The sequence below is a fragment of the Harpia harpyja genome, chromosome 10 (assembly GCF_026419915.1).
Source record: "Harpia harpyja isolate bHarHar1 chromosome 10, bHarHar1 primary haplotype, whole genome shotgun sequence".
In the NCBI taxonomy this organism is placed as follows: Eukaryota; Metazoa; Chordata; class Aves; order Accipitriformes; family Accipitridae; genus Harpia; species Harpia harpyja.
Window position 1 is genome coordinate 2,884,112 of NC_068949.1, and position 14,467 is coordinate 2,898,578.

The 14,467-nt window shown below is 39.2% G+C and overlaps 1 long non-coding RNA gene across 1 annotated transcript in view; it reads left to right on the top strand.

Moving 5' to 3' along the window:
- The first annotated feature begins 293 nt into the window (after positions 1 to 293).
- The window catches only part of LOC128147360 (uncharacterized), an 82,539-nt gene continuing 68,365 nt past the window's right edge, over positions 294 to 14,467 (top strand). Inside the window, exon 1 of the long non-coding RNA XR_008237008.1 lies at positions 294 to 388. This is a non-coding gene — a long non-coding RNA (uncharacterized LOC128147360). The remainder of the gene's footprint in view (positions 389 to 14,467) is intronic.

Consider the following 14,467-nt stretch of genomic DNA (forward strand, 5'->3'; position numbering starts at 1 on the left):
AAGCCAAGTGTTTGTATCGTGAAATCTTCCTTGTTTGCAAAGGAGTCGTCAGTACAGAGTAAAAATGACAGTAAGAAATCTAAATTGTTAAATCGTGGCCGTTGTCTTTGCAGTGTGTCTGTGGCCTCAGTGAAGCTTCATCCCTCTACTTGCCTCCAGGATAACAGCATGACTGACTTTCACTGTCTTCCAGTGGTTTTTATCTCTGGTGTACACATGACTGTATCTAGTCCGCTTGCTCTGGAGGTGCTGGTTACGTGACTGAATTCTGCTCATGATTTGCCTTCATTTCAGGTGAGGAGAGAGCTCCGTTCTCCCTGCACTTCCAGTGTGAGCCCTGTCCTGTGATCTGGAGAGGTGTTGTGAGCATAGCCACCAGCTTCTAAAGGTACTTTGCAATTATCTGTAGAAGTAACCTACTCAATGACAACTGCTAAAAGACAAAGAAATCTGCCTGAGCATGTTGACATGTAACATGGAGGAGCCATTTTGTCCTTCAGCGGTCAGCAAATATCAGCTGATTTTCCTTTCTCATAAAGAACAACAGTAGGGGTCAGATCACAATGTGCTGTCTGGCTAGATGTAGGCTCTAGCTTATCAAAGCTTGAGGAAAATCCGTAAAGAACTAAGTCACTTACTTATATATGAAGCAGTAAGGGAAGTCTATATGGGAAACGTAGTCCTGTACTGGGCCAGAATCTCATAAATTAACAAATCTGACACATACAACTCTTCTGCAGTGGTCAGGAACTATTTATCTCCATTGTGAAGAATAATGGTTTCCATTCCTCAAATTCAATCTATATATGAGTTTTCACTGCAAAGATGAGTGAATTTTCTTTTTTCTTTTTTTTAAACCTGTAAAATATCTAGCCTGTATATAGAATCCCAGTGGAGGTGAAGGAAGAGCTCTTAACTTCATGAGGTAAATCTCATGTAGGAAATATAAATAACAATCTCATCTAGCTACACTGAAGGACCATGTATACTCGGTCTCTGACAAGACTTTTGCTGGGAATTAGTTTTATCCTTACAGGATCGACTGGTGAATGTGAAAGCTGTACTTCTGAGACTAGATTTTTGTCCATGCCTTCTGGGGGTGTGATTGCTTGTACAGAGGCAGCTCAGGGAGCACTAACAAAAGCGTAGTCCCAGAAGCAGTACAGCTTCCACATTCAGAATCTGTATCCACACTGCTATCAACTCCATTGTGCTTTGGGTGTTCTCCAAGTTGTCATTATCTGCTCAAAACTACCACTGCATCACAAGGGTATAACGTGTTATGAGCAGGGATGTTGGATTTCTGTCATCAAACACAAAAATGAAATCAGACCACGTAAGTGGACTTTGTCATGATTTATTTCTTGTATGTGATGCAAAACCATCAACATGCTTGAAAAAACACCAAATGAAGTCATTTCTTTTTCTTACATCTGCAGTGAATTTCTAAAGGATGCATTGTACATAATTTTTTTTTTTTTTTTTTTTTAGTTTGGGGCTTGACCCTGCAAATATTTTTGCTTGTTGAATAACTGCTTATGTAGGTAATTTCAATGAAAAAATTCCCATATGATCCCTGAGTATTCTTTTAGAAAGCAATCTCTTGTGTACTTTGCAGTTTAAGAGTAAGGCTTTGTGATGTGAAAAAGACCATTCAGTATTGTGATCTTTATCTCAGAAGTGATTAACTATAGATAATTCAGTTCTAAATTTACCCCTAAAGTAAATGATCATTGTAGGTTTGAAAGAAAAAAACTTCAAACCTCACTTTTACCTCAGGAAATAGAGATATTTAAAATAATGGTTTTGAATTTTCTGGGTTTATTTCCCTCCTTGCTTCTTCCAGGCTTTTAGGTAAACCCTCATTTTTACTGGCCTTGAAACTGTATTTTTAATTGGTTTGTTTAAAAAAAAAATAATAATGTGTATCTAGGAAAACAAGGTGGTGTTATTTGGGAGGCAGAGAGGAATAGGTAGAAATATGAATTGTTTTGATTCTTCTCTACTTGAGACGTTTAAGGTAAAAGAAAACCAGCTGAAGAGAATTCACAGTTGGATATTTAAGACCAGAAATTATTAGACAGAAATGAAATAGACTGAGATGATGGCTTAGCTGGCAAGGGACTCCTTGGCTTTTGTTACTGGAGGCTTTGAAAGTGGGGAACTAAGAGAAGTGCATAAGGGAGTAAGTTTTGGTGTTTATTTTTTTTTTTCAGGACTGTAATTGCAAATCTAATTTCTTGTCAGTTTTTTGAAACACTTTTTGTTGCAGCTTTTGTTTTGAAAGTTTTGAAGGCCAGAGCCTTCACTGGACAATGCTTAAACAACTTCCATTACAGTATTTTCGAGGTGTGCCTGTAGAATAGTCTAATTAAAGTGTCAGTGGTGTATGAAAAAAATCTTGACTGCTTGCAACCCTAACTTCTATCCTCCTCCTTTCACACTGGGACTAACTGTAGATGAGGGCAAAGAAAAACTTACCAAGTTGTTGAGGCATTTCACACAGTCTGTCCTTAGCCACTGCTACTTAAGTTGTTGACAAACTGTATTTTCTCTTTCACCTGGCTGGCTTTGTCTGTGTCTCTGCAAGCAGCTTAATCCACACTTGGCTGTCAAAACGCAGTTTCACGTGTCCTGTACCCACTTGCACCAGTATGTAAGTCACTTAGAAACTGAACAATTGATGTCAAACTCTCTTCTAGGAGATTGGAGGCAGTGCCCAAGACCAGAATCCTGGTGCTCCCTTTTATGTCCATGCAGCGCAGAGTATGACCAGGACTGAACAGAAATGTTTGTCATTTCACTTTCACATGAAAGCTAGTCACAGAACTCTGGTGATGAACAGCATCTTGTTGTTTTTTCTTAATAAACAAAGCATATAAATCTACTTGGTGTCACTGAGGAAACATGCAGCTCGCTCTCTTTATAAACTTCCTAGATTGCTCAAGTAATGTCTCAGCTGTTGGCAAGGTACCAGTTGTCTGTAAGAATGCAGCAGAAAACTGTCACACATAACAAGGCATGGGGAAGCAACATACTTTATACAGATTTAGTAAATGTAAATCCTGAAAATCAGTTTCTTAAAGAGGCTGGGGAAGCTGATAGTGCAGAGTAGTTGTGAGAACCTTTTCATGCTGCTGGTTGCAGACAACACTGATTTAAGCTGGGTTCAGGCCTGCAGTGTTTGTGCTCATAAGATTTAAAGTTGTTGCTATTAGAAAATCACCTGCTGTGTCAGTGGGCTTGTACCTGGCAAATTGTAGGTGAATCTGCCATGCTTGGGAAACAAAAGCAAACTCATGAGCTGGGGGGGAGGGGAGGATGAGGGTGAGGATTGTCAGGCTGCATGGCTACAGGTTGTCTCAAAGAACAAAAGGATGTTATCACATACTGCTCTCACCTGTTTGAGTAGGCAGAGGAAATGGCATACCGGGTAATCCCTATCTCATTTACTATTCTAACATTACTTGATGCATCAGAGAGAGAGACGTGCTTTATTTACAACTTAATTCTTATACTGTTAATATTTATCCCGTATTAAAAGACTTATCTGCTCCATTTTGTTCATTAAAACCCTACCTCAGGCAGGTTCTGTATGTTGAAGGAATGGTTTATATCATCTTCATATTACTTAGTAACTTCATTGCGAGGGATTTAGCTGCCAAACAGCTGCCTGAGCTGGCAGACTGACGGGAGCTTGGTTTGTGCCAGAGGGCTGACCGGCTGCTTTCAGCTGAGGAGGCTGCTTGTGCCTTCTGCCCAGCCAGACCTCTTGGGAGGGCAGTCAGGAGACCTGCGTGTCTGTGGGTATTTGTGTGCATGTGCATCCTCTGCAGCTGTCCCTGTACTAGCTTTGTAGGAGCAATCTGCTTGAACTGGGTGTTGCCTCTTGCTACAGGGAAGGTAAAAGGGAAGATCCCAGCCTGCCCCAAGAGACACAAAGATACGAATAGGGGCTGTTGTTCTGTGGTAGGGACAAGTGGCTGTCTGGAGGAAAGGGGGATATAGTCCAGGAGAACCTCTGCATCTGGAGTAAAAAGTAGAAATCCCATGCCTTAGGCGAGAGGGGAAGGAGCCACAGAAGAGATGGAAGGAGGCGTTATGGCCACCTTCATCAAAATCACCATTGGTCTGTGTAGAGTCCCTTTCCCATGAAATTTATGGTTTTTGCTCTCTTGCAAACCTGATGATGTGTTTCAGGTTTCTTCTTTTCTTCCTTTCGGCCATTTCCTCCTTTCTCACTCCCAGAAGTGGCTCTCCGGTCACCTCTTCAAATCTGTATATTGCCTACATTTCTGAAAGGTGTTGCTCGGGCTCTATCTTTTCCAAATAGTCCAGGAGTATGAGGACAACAGTAAGAATTCCCAATAAATAAAAAATGCATGATTTTGATTAACACAAATATATTCTCCTATAAAGTGGTGCAGATTAACCCACTTGATCACAGTGTGCATTTGGCAAAAGCGTTTGGGAGGTTAAACCCAGAAAAGCTATTTAAAAGCTTGCTTTCTCTTACAATCCCTTCAAGTTTAGGAAAACAAAAAATATACCTGCACAATCTATCAAAGAATTTGTTTCTAATACGTCTACAAAGAGTTAGCTAGCGATTTTTTTTTTAACCACACAGATTCAAACTGGAGTGTATATTCTAAGACATAAAAGTTTCACAAAATCCGCAAAACAAGTTTGCCTCCTAATTTCAAAACCGATTTATCGCTTACTGACTAGAGAGAGGACCATGACTTGGAGTGGCAAATAGTTCTCAAGGAACTTACCAGAGACAGCAGCTGTGCTGCTCCTGAGTCGACTGTGCTCAAGGTGGAGTCCTGATCATTGAACTCTACAGACAGTCCTTCTGTGACTGTGACAAGAAAGATCACCTTGACAGGTCCTATCCTAATGAAAGCTTATTTGTCAGTGGTATGTTTCTGTAAAGCATTTCTGACTAGCCAAACTAGCACTTTCCAATGGAAGAAGTTTCTTCCAAAGACAGCGTCTGCCCCTAAGCATCTTGGAAATATCTCTTACCCAGAATCTTAGAAGACACATATGGTCACCCTAGGTCTGCTAACCTGTAGGAGGTCAGGAGATGCTTTTTAAACAGTACCTGCGGATCCGATGAGGGAGGATGTAGTCAGCGAAGCATGGAAATAGCTGCTGCGGGATTCCTTTCTGAGTGCCACCAAAACCTGCCAAGAGATACTCTGTGTTCACATTCTTAAATGACAGACCTGAGTTAATGAGAGTGGGGTTCGTAAATGTCTGCTTGTTATTGCTGCAGTTGCTACTAAAGGGAAGGATTACAGCTAATACAGTCATCAGCCTTCCTGGTGCTCAGGGAAGAAGTAGCAGCATTAGGAAGACTGCGGGGTTTTAATATTTCTAGAATGTGATATTTGTTCAAGGTCTTAGAAATGTGTTTTCAGAAGGCTGTAACAGAAGAAAGTGGCGTGAGGTCAGGGATGTGTTAGGTATACATCAGCAATGTTAGTCAAGGACCCTGGGGAGAAGGAAAACAGAAGGTTTCATTGCGTGCAATCATAGAAATGAGGGAGTGAAACCTTCCTAAACAAGGCCAGGGCAGTCCCACTTGAGAAGGCATCAAAAGGGGTCATATCCTTTGCTTTTTGTCTTTTTTGCTTTTGGGAAGGAGGTTGAGATGAGAGCAGCAGTGGCCATCATCTTAGACAATAGAAGCACAGGAGGTTTCCTTAATGTAATCCGTCTGCTCAGCTTTTAAGCAATTGTAGTGAACACAGTTTCGAAAGGAATATGGCAGTTCTGCGTCAACCCCTGTTGTGCAGTAGTAATGCTGACTGTGGGGGATCTGGCATGCAGCAATGAATTCTGCACCACTGGGTCTGGCAGCCTTTAAAGTACAGTAACTGGGAGACCTTAGCAAGTGTCCAGTTCTCTAACCTGTCAGTCCCACAATGCCAAGAAGTAACAGGGTTTCACTGCACTATTTACATGTGCTGTTTTCAAAGCCAGTATCACAGAGGTGAGCAGAGAGAAAAAAATATTGCAGTGATGTGCAATAATCCAATAAATTAATCTATATATCAAGGAATGGGAGGGTCAGTGGAAATCCACAATACTTCATTTCATTGTTTAACCCTCAGTTCCACCTGCTTACCAGTGCTGGAGGCAGTCAGCAAAGCTGTTCTGCTAGTAGAACTCCTTTTGTCAGAGCCAAAATGACTAGTCATATATCTGACTCTTCCTTCCCCCTCAGTGGAAATTATTTGGCCTTAAATACTTCTGGGTGAACCATTTAAGTAATGCTTAGAACACTTTTATTCAATACTTCTTCAGTGAAAAGTCATTTAAAATAATATGATGAAACATAGCTGTCTAATATTCACCTTTTTTTTTCCCTAGGAAGAGTTGATACAGAATTTCATTTTTAATTTTGAAAAAACAAGTTGTTTCACTTAAAATCTCAAATTGTCCTGCCCCTCCTCACCCCCCTGCAATTTCCCTAGATATATCTGCTAAAGCTAAGTGAATCTCATTATTTCTGAATTTAAACAAGAAGATTTGTTTTCTGCTTCAGGTATCACTAGGCTTTATGAGCAAGCTCTGCTCATCTATAGGAAGAAACAGAACTTAACAATGGAGAAGCTGTTAACTGCTTTGTTCCAAACGGAGCCTTCCCCCTCCAAATAATATTACACAATTTTGCAAGCAGATTTTAAACAAGCTTCTGTATAAATTAGGCCTCACAGAGCTGAGACCAATTTGTTCCCCTTGATTTGATTTGCTCTTTAAATTAGAGGTAGTTTGAAGCAGTGACTACATACTGGTTAAGTAACATGGAAAAGACTATGCCTGAAATGGAGAACTCCGTTGGTTTAGTGGGGTTGCTGTTCATTGAACTATACTCTGCCCTTTAAAATACGCTAGTTTAGTTAGACAAACACTATTATTAACACTGCTGATAAGCATAGTCACGAAGATACAAGAAAATAGCTCTGCCACTCAATTTAATTTTAGTAAAATTGATTATATTTGAAGGTTCTTTAGTGTTAGAAACTGTATTCCTGTGCTATATTTTCTCAAACAGCACCCTTTTGGGCTGTTGCTGGTTTATGAAGTTTTATATAATAATTTCATTGACACTGAAATTGGCACACTCTGTCAATTTTGACAGGATCTGAGCTGATGAATACCTTGTAGTTCACTGCGTAGGCTATGGCAGCACTGTTCAGTATAGCCGAGGACTTAACTATGGTGGTGCTTCAGAAAAAGGACATATGAATGTTCAGAAAGTAGTTTGGTTTTTCACCTGAAAGAATTTTCCTTGGAAGCAAAAGCTGCCTGAATGTATTTATATGTGCATGTATCTGTTTATAGGTGGAGAAGTGCCTTGCTTCCCACATGTCTGTGACTAGAAAAATTCTTTTTTCCCTTGATATCAAGCATAAGTGCTTAAAAAAAAAAGGGGATGGGGGTGGGGGAGAGGTCTGACAGACTCTGTTTAAAGTCCAGAAAGGTCCTCCATTGTTAAGATCTGTTGAAAAGCATTGCTGGTAGCAAGTGGCAAAATATTTACTGATTTCTTTAAATATTTTTGAGGGGGTTATGCTCACGCCTTTCTGCTGCTCAGCATTTGTTTAGATTAAAATTAGAATTGCTAAGATACCATGAACAATCTTATTCTAGAAAAAATATTTTTAACTGGACAAAAAGTGTATTCCAGTCACAGTTGCAGCAATATTTTTCAGTCCTGGATGATAAAATCCTGGCCTTGCTCTGGATGTTTAGACAGTTCAGCCATGCTTCAAATCTTTTGTTCCACAGAATCATCACCTACTGTATTTCTGATTTTAGTAAATTCTGTTATTGTGCTGATTCTGTGCATTGCATTATCTTCTACACAGAGAAAAAATGGCATTTTTAAAAAAGAAATATGCTTAGCTTTTTGTGCACACAATAATCACCAAAGTATTCATTCTGCTCATGATAAAATAATGCCAAGCCCTGAAAACAGGCTTTTAGTTCACTCATGGAGAGCTACTGGAGACTTAGACATTCTCTGTCTTGGTGTTTTGTTAACCTTGTATCTATGGTTCTAATTGGGTCACTGTAGACAATTGGTGATGGTGTTATTAAATAAACTTTCAAAGTTGCTGGCTAGTGATTTGGCTGATTAAATATGGATTAGATTCAGAATAAGCTGACAAAGATATTTATTTTCTGACATGCTTAAGTTTATGAAGATGTTATGTCACATTGTATCTTATCACATTATGTTAGTTTAGCACTGTGTAGGCTTTTGATGTGATGTACTTTAGCTTATTATAATGTTTTCCAACTTCAGAAAAGTTTGTTACCAAGAGGCACAAGACTTGCCTCATTTGACAAAGCTATTATAGCCTAATGGAGTGGCAACATTTTAAAAGCTAGCTGGGTAAAATGCATTGTGTGTGTGTATACACATATAGGTGTGCCTTAGTTTTAAAACTAGTTGCAGGAATGGACTTTCCACTTTCCAGTAAGAAAAGTCAATGACTATTCTGCTTTCCAGACTGGACCTTAGAAAGACGGGTCAATCTTGCCAGACTTCTGCAGAGGTCAGGTAAGGTGTCTGAAGTGGAAAAGTCAGCTGTTTCTTTTTCAAGTCTAAATAATGTATTTTCTCATGTCCTCAGTGTGCATATTTTTTTTCTGAGTCATTGGCAACCAGAATTATTTTATATGAAATTGACAGGCATCTTGCAGGAATGGCCTTTGGAGCCAATCCTTATTTATTTAGCTTTAGATAATGTCTGTGTGTACGCACAAATTAAAAAAAACAACAGTAATTTAAGTGACAGAAAGGGGAATTAATTCACAGCCTGAAGCAAGAACAATCCTTTCTTTTGATTACAATTTTAGTGTCTGAATCTGAATCCAGCATGCCCTGGATCTTTCTCTTTTAGTGTGCTGTCAGATATCTCAAGGTGAAATTCATCTCCCTTCTTGTTACAGTATCAGCAAACAGCAGAGACAGGAGAAAGGTATTGTATAAAAAAGGAATTATTCTATCTTGAGTCTTCCTTTATAGTAAAAACCCAGCCCTCTCCACCCCTTCTTCTTCCAAAAAAATCCCCCTTTCCTTCTGTGTTGTTTGTTGTCATGTTCCTCCTACCTGTAATCCCTGCTGAGGCATGACCAGGTCCTTTGCAGTTGTGTTCCCATGCACAGCAGTATGTTCGGAGGTGCATGGAGTAGATGCATACTGCAAAAAGAAGAAAATCTTGCAATAAAAGAGCAGATTTTGGGAGGTAGTACTCAGAAGCAAGTTTATTTTGTCGTGTGCTGGGATGGGCAACACCATTGTATGAACCAAAGTAAGAGTAGGTCCTGTCCTGAGGGGCAATGCTCTGAAGCTGCAGTGCTGTAGCAGAGACTGCGTGCTGACTCCTGCTTTATGCTTCCCTTCAGGACCCTGAAAAGGCATTTCATAGCACTTAACTAAAAAGTAGCAGGTGAGTAAGTACAAGAGGCTTGATTGTAAAGCAGCATCAGTGGAGCTTGGTTTGGGCTGACATTCTGAAAGACTTTTGCAGAGCAGAATCTCTTAATGGGTATTGCTTGTGTTTTGACATTCATAATCAACTAATATGAAATAAAAAACTTCTTCACCATCTTGCCTGCATGCCATAGAATTATTGGGAGGGAGAAGTTATACAAGTTGCAAAGAACATTTGAAGGTTTACGGGTGAACAGGACTGTAGTGAAAGGATAAAATATTTTGCCCAGAAAAGTGACCTGGGTGTGCAATCAGCAGAGGTTCCCTTTTTGTCAGATTTAAGCACTTCAGCCAACTGACAGGGCTGTATGTGTCTTCTCTGCCAACAGCAGAACTCTTCACCCAGTGATCTCTGTGCAACTGTGCGTGAAAATGAGGGTTGTGTGGGATGCACAGCCAAGCTGGGGAGCATTAATGTTGGGCTGGGGGAAACGACTGAACTGAATCCATCCAGCAAGGGAAGACTTGAGGATGTGCAAGTATGTGTTTTTTGAGATCTATATGCTTTCTGAAAGTAACGTCTGATATGTTCATGGGTTTATTGGGATGCTTCCCAAAAAGGTTGTAATATCACAAGAAAATATAAGCTATTTACTAAAAAATATCAGAATTGTTTTTAAATCAATGTTTTCCACTATTACCATGGACATGGATCACTTGAAACACTGAGGATAGAATCAATTCTAGACATCTTACCTCCCTCTCCCGGCCATGTTTGCTTCATGTCCATCTTTTCACTAATCCCAAGTATTTTCCTTCACCTCTTAAGAGAAAATGACAGTAGAGACAGTTTTGCTGGCTTTTTTGTTCTATTTTGCTGTCCTTTTCAGTATGTTCATGTCATTAACTGCTCCTTAACTTGATCTCTGAGAGACAGCTGAACTCAGAGAATACTCAAAGTGCATGATTAATGGCAAATTATCTGTCAACACAAGTAAGACTGGAGTCAATAGTAACCAGGGAAAAAAGAAACTGAAAACCTGCAAGTAAACAGAAGTTAGTGCTCAATTGCTGGTCAGTGCCAAGAGCAGCCAATAAAAGGTGACATGAAAATGGTTGACATAAAAAAGCACTAAAATATAATCTCCTAAATTAATTCATAGCATTTATAGGGGAAAATAAGGAAGACCTAACAATAGTTTTTCAGTGTGAATTAGTTAATCATTCTTCTTTCTCTCAGTATATGTAGGGTTGAACCTTGAAAATTTTGTGCATATGTTTTTGAGACAGCAATAATTGGTAAAAATAAAATTTGAGGCAGATTTATAGTTCCTCATGAAACATACCATTTGAAGAACATAATTCTAATGGTGTAAGTTTGGCTCCCTGTTTTATGACCTTGCCTTCTACCATGATCCTTACAATATCTTACACTTGGTACTTCCAGTGTGAGCCAGAAATCTGCACTACAAAGAGAGGGATGCTGAGACAGTGAGAGATTTCTTTTCTTTTACAGGATGCTTTATATGGTTTCTTTCTCTGCTTTTGTCACAATACACTTACTCCTGTGAGTTTTGTGCCAGATAGTATGACTAAGTCGTTTCCCCTTCATTGTAACTAATTCCTGTCTTGTCAGGTTTTGGTTTTTATTGCTTCATATTTTTTGTCTTTTTAAGTAAATGTATTTTCAGCTTTTTTGAAAAGGGCAGGGCTGGTCTTTTGTTCCAGTTTGCGACTGACCTCTGAGGAAACTGTGTCATAGATAGATGTTCTTTCTACTCTCCGTACTTTGAAGTCTTTCATGCCTGAGGAGCTCATTTCTAAGATGTTTGGAAGCCAAAAACCAGGCCACCGAATGCCTTAAAGATAAAAATTGAGCCTACTCTAATGTTCTGTAGGAAGCCAAAGTAGAGAGCAGGAATATGTTGTTCCTTCTGGAGTTTTCAAGGGGCTGAATGATGCATGCCAGAAATGTTGGATTCCTGAATAAAAGAAACCAAGAGGTCATAGCTGAGGCCAGATTGTTGTTCACCAAGAGGATGTTACCAGTTAGTGCAAGCAGCACTGTCAACATTGTTTTTAAGTGTTACTGTTTTGTGAGAGCTTAATTTCAACAGTAAGTCCAAGAGCTCCTTTTCTCAATGAATTTGTGTCATTGAAACAAAATGCATTATTGATGTGAATTTTTTCTTTTGTTCTCTGATACAGCATTCTTTTTTCACTTGGATTCAGCTTCTGTTAGGTAGTCTTGCCCATGCTGTTAAATGTCTTGTTAATGTATGATCATATAGGGCATTTCTCACTGATGGGCTTACAGCCATTCTAGCAAATCACCCCTGACTCCTGTGAACCTTTTAGAGTGGGCAACAGCATTGCTTGATTAACAGTGTCAAAAGGTTTAGAGAGGTCTGGAAGGGTGAGAGTGGTGCTTGCTTATCATCTGTTGACATTAGGAGACCATCTGCTTGTACTCTGTCTGCCCGGAGCCTGGCCTCAATCCAGGCTACAGTGAGTACAGTATGCTGGATTCAGCTGTGAGCCCTTCGTTAGCTTTTATCTAGTTTTCCTATGACCTTTAGTCAAAATGATATTAAGTAATAGTTTGGCTGTCATCCATGTATTCTTGTTGCTTTTTATAAAGGAAAAAACCCCCCACTTTTTGGAAGTGTGTATTTTAAGGATGAAAGGAAGATTTCTTCTCCAAGTCAGACACTGGCAGTTGTGACCAGCTAGAAGAGGAAAGGCAGGTAGTATTTTTCTTAGGTACGCTCTCTGAGCACCCAGGACTGTGGGCTTAGGGCCTTTCTGAGACTAAAGTGCCACCTTTGAGTTTTTCCACTGTGGATTTTTCCAGTTCCTTTTTGAACCACTGTACATCTACAAACACTTCCACAGTAGAACTATGTATTCTGGAAATAACCTTGTTCCTGCTCATTTTCCAAGACTTTTTGTTCTGTTTTGGAACAGGGTGAACAATCCTTTCCTTTTGTGTTCTGTACATTACTCAACATTTCAGTCTGTGAATTGAAGATTTGTTTACTGTTGTCTCTGAAGTTTTCTGTTGATAGAGAAGAATTAATGTCTCACATAAGGCATACCATTTGCATTTCATATTTTAAGAGAAAGGCAATATTACATCTTGGTTTTGGTGTCTACTTAGGCCCATGATGGGTGAAAAACTCCAGTGGCAGAATGAAGCAGCTTGGCAGAGGTTTTTGATGTCAGATCTTAAAAATATCTTTGATTGCTGTTTCTGGCTTTGTTATATTCCATACCTCTTTGTAAAAGCTGCTTGTTTTAGCCATGGAAGTTGTTTTTTCTGAGTTCCAGAACTCCGTAGTCCCACAGAACTGGTTCAGCTTTACCCAGCTGCCCGACAGCGGGAGCAGCTCTAGCAAGGCTTCAATATAGAATTGGGAAGACATCTGAATTTCTGTGTGTCCAAAATTTCAGAAATGGGGAAGGAATGGATGTTATCTTTCAGAAATGAGAGGGGAAACACTGGAATTTTCTGAAGAAAGTAAGTTTCAAAAAAATGCTCATATTTAAACTTTGCGTTCTTTCACCCAACTTCTTAATAAAGTCCTACCTGCTGACTTTTTTTCAAGTGTACAAATGTGTAAGCAGCAAATTTTCCTGAAGACACTCCTGCCCCCCCCCCCCCCCCCCAAGCAAACCGTAAACCCAAACTCTTCTTCATTTTTAATACAGACTGTAGATTGCTACAGTTTTCCCAGTGAATGAGGGATTAACTCATCTCTTTACATACAGGACTCAAAAATGTCATGTCCTGATACCAAACACCCATCCCTTGCTCAATAGCTATCTTGTGAATTTAGATCAAGAGGTTAGCTTTTGCAGTTGGGACTGGACATAAAAGAAAGACTCTGGAAGAGTAACCTAGAGCCTCAGAAACCTGCAGTGCCCCTGCTGTTCTTAAACGGGGGCAGGGGGTAGATGAGAATTATAGTGTGAGAGAATATCATGAAACAGGAGTCTCACCTCTGGTTTGCAATGCCATGTATGTGGTTGTGAGGGGGTGGAATTGAGGTTGCTATCAGCAATAGTGGAGTACTTAAAAGTCTACTTATTTTAATTTTTTAAGTGACTGTTCTAATGACTTTCAAATGCCTTTTATCTTACTGCAAAAATGGTTTACTGTGCTGTTTTGATATACTGCTTTTAAAGTGTACCTCAGAAGCTGTTTTTAGAAGTGTTTTCTTATAATCCATGCTTGTGGTGCCATTAAGAGGTTGGAGGTATCATTCTGAACCACGGCAAATGAGATGCGTATCATCTGGCAGCAAAATCAGCTTGTACACAAATGCAAAGTGATAGCAGGGTAAAGTTTGGTAAACAATTAAACTTAATCATGACAAGTAATTTATAATTTATAGATATATGAAATGCCACCACAGCTAAATGTCTTACTCTCATTTCAGGTAAGACAGATGTTCCTTTTTAATATTCAAATCTATTCCTAAAGAGTGGGTGGGTGAAATTAGTGAGAGGGTGTAGATTTTTGTTTTTATAATTATCAGCTTCCCTTTAATATCATTTTTTAAAAATTCCCATGTAAAAATTGAAACAGAGCATTTAGAACATAAAAATATTTATTTAAGAAACTAATTATTGTGGTAATACAGAGCAGCTATTTTTTTAGCTGAAGATATTGAGAACTTCCTCTATAACAGAACAGTTGTTTTACACGCTATGTTAGAGGCCTGTATTATTTGATACCAAAGATCCTGTAGTGCAAGATGAATTTCCAGAAATTTAAAAAGGAACAACGTAGTTCATTTATTCACTTTTGAGCTGTAGTTACTGAACACCTTTGCAGTTTAAACAGATAAATTTGGCAAGTTCTTGTATTTTGTATTCATTTTCCTCAGTTTTTTTCCCAGTGGAAACACCAGGGGAAGAATTGAAGTAAAGCAATTGAGGATGACCAATTTTACCTTTTCTAGTGTGCAAATTGTGAACACATCATTTTGCTTGACATAATGTGAT